Source organism: Acyrthosiphon pisum, chromosome X (assembly GCF_005508785.2).
Source record: "Acyrthosiphon pisum isolate AL4f chromosome X, pea_aphid_22Mar2018_4r6ur, whole genome shotgun sequence".
Lineage (NCBI taxonomy): Eukaryota > Metazoa > Arthropoda > Insecta > Hemiptera > Aphididae > Acyrthosiphon > Acyrthosiphon pisum.
The window spans coordinates 48979489-48982497 of record NC_042493.1 but is presented as its reverse complement, the minus strand read 5'-3'; positions in this window follow the sequence as shown (position 1 = coordinate 48982497).

Below are 3009 nucleotides of genomic sequence, written 5' to 3'. Positions count from 1 at the left end.
GAAAAGGCAAAGAACAAAAAATGTACGAACGAACAGAACAGAACGAACATATAAGAACGAACGGAATATGATACAGAAAAGATTATAAACAACACTGATAATATGAACAATCTACAAAGACATTTGACATATAAGCAAATGACACAACAGAAACAAAGACAATAAATATAGTCATTAATAATTATAATAATGTGTAATTAGACAGAATGTATGATGTATGGATGCACGGGAGATAATGTGGACAACGGTCACCGGCGCACAGATAAGCGATATGCACAACGGCTCGGCGCGTACAATATTAGTAAATATACCTAAGTTTGATCTTGTAAATGATATACCGTTTGATTACATGCATTGTGTGTGTATTGGTGTCATGAAAAAATTATTAGTTTTTTGGAATGGTGGAGTTAAACGACACAACTTGGCTCTTTCTCATAATTTGATTTCATCATTGGATAATAAGTTAAATGATTTAGGTCATTATATACCAGAAGAGTTTCAAAGAGCACCAAATGTCAATAGTCGAAAACATCCATTTAGAGATGCCAGTCGATGGAAAGCGACAGAGTTGCGTCAACTTCTCCTGTATACTGGTATGGTTGTTCTACATGGTATTATTAACAAAGAATTTTATGATCATTTTATGCAGTTGTGTATTGGTATACGAATCCTATCGACTAGTAAAATTTCAGATGAATATATTGACTATGCAAAATGTTTAATTCATAGTTTTGTTTCATCGTTTGCTCATATTTATGGAAAGTCTTATATGTCACATAATGCGCATATTATTTCACATTTAGCAGATGATGTTAAGAAGTTTGGGCCTCTTGATAACTTTTCAGCTTTCCCATTTGAAAGCTATATGCAACCGTTAAAAAAAAAAATCAAGAGTGGTATGAAACCGTTGCAACAGTTAGTACGTCGCTATGCTGAAGAGAAGAAAATATGTCAATTAAATAAAAATGAAAATAAAATTTGTCTTGGACCTGTCAACATGCAGCATAAACTAAAAAATCGACCAATGATTCAAGATGTATGTGAACCTCAATTTACAGGATGGAAAACAGAAAAATTTGTTTTAAAATTAAACAAGGCAAATAATTGTGTGAAAATGAAAAGTGGTGATTTAGTACTAATAGACAATATTGCAACTTCACAATTAGATCAAAGCATATTGATTATTGGACGAAAATTTGAGAAAGTTGTAGAATATTTTAATATACCCTGTTCTTCAGAATTGTTGAACATACATTTAGTTTCACAACTTAGTTATCTTCAGTCGTGGAAATTAACTGACATTAGAGAAAAAATGATTCGTTTCCCCATGCAAGATGATGAGACGAGATCTGTTGTTATGCCTTTGTTGCATTTACAATAATGTATTAATTTAGTTTTATTTTGTGTATATAATATATAATAGTTAACTAAAATAGTAATAATTATTAAAAATTAAAATTAAATATAATTATAATGTAAATAATAATTTTTGATTTCTAATCACTAAAAATAAATAATTTAATACAAATATGCAGGTAGATAAGTATTAAGTATGTTGAATTATATGACTGTATAGTTTTTAAAGGTACCTATTATAGATCAACTGTCTATTTCAACACATTTTTGTTTAAATAACAAATTATTATTGACTTATTGAAGTAAGTTTGAAGATAGTATGTTAGAATTTGAATTAATAAATTTTTTTATAATTGATTGTAATATTTACATTTAATTTATAGGCCATGGTATGTTGTTATTTTCAATTCCACTAATGAGGTTCAACATGTCCCAGAAACATGGATTAATAATAAAGAAATGATGTGCTGGTTTCCATATTGCCAAACAGATAATAAAAATATATCTTTTACTGCATTGCAGATAGAAAACATGATTAATAAAAGTTTAATACCTAATAAGGAGGATGGCACATACTATCCAGTATTAATTGTAGCAGGGCCGTTTAGTAAGTATATATTTTTGAATAAAATAAGTGTGTTTGTTTATGATTTTTATTTTTATTTTTAATTAGAAAAGGCATTACAATCAAAAGCAGTGTCTAAGGTTTGGTCTGAAAAAGATTCATCTGATGAAAATGACAATGTTAAAAGTTATTTATCTCCGAAATATCCATCGCCTAAAAAAAGAAGAATAATGCCAAAATGTGCACGTGATATACAAAAAGAGTTTAGTCCTAGTCTCCCAAAACCACCAACAAGTCTGATCAATTCAACTGGTACTTTATATTACTTATTTCTAATAATATAATAATAATTCAATTTTTTTAAAGGTTATATAATAATGTATATATAAATTGTTGAAATGTAGTAACCAGTGCAAATGAAAGAGGAACAAAATTATATTATTCTAAAGCTGATGAAATATTATGTAAGTTTATAAATTAATTTTAAACACTATATATAGGTTGTAACTAAACATTTCAGTTACATAATATATAGATATTTTATAATGTCTATGATTATGAAATTACTAATTATTTATCATTACGGTATATATTATTGAAGTAACAAATTCAGATGATGATGGTAATATAAACACTGCTGGAAAACTTGAACACAATTATAATCACAAAGAGGATAAAATAAAAAGTATATTTAAGAGTCACTAATACATTGTTTTTATTTCATCTTAATTTCAAAACAATTCATTGATATAATTTATTCATTTTTAATATAGGAAGTTCTGGGGGTGATAGTATTCATTCTACTTCCAAGATAAAGGACACTCATTGTTGGCTCGCCTTCAGCTTTAATAGTTAAATAATTAATGAGCCTTAACGGCCGGGAGGATTGCAACTTGATGCAACCGTCCCAATGTAATAAAATATAAGAGACAACTGTTTTTGGTTAAAGTATATTAATAGTAATAATAATATTGTTGGTAGACATATGCATCAACGTGTTATAATAAAATATGTGACCATTTGGTCCAAATACATTAATAATAATTTATATAATTAACAATAGTTACATCACAGTCAGTTGCTGGTTA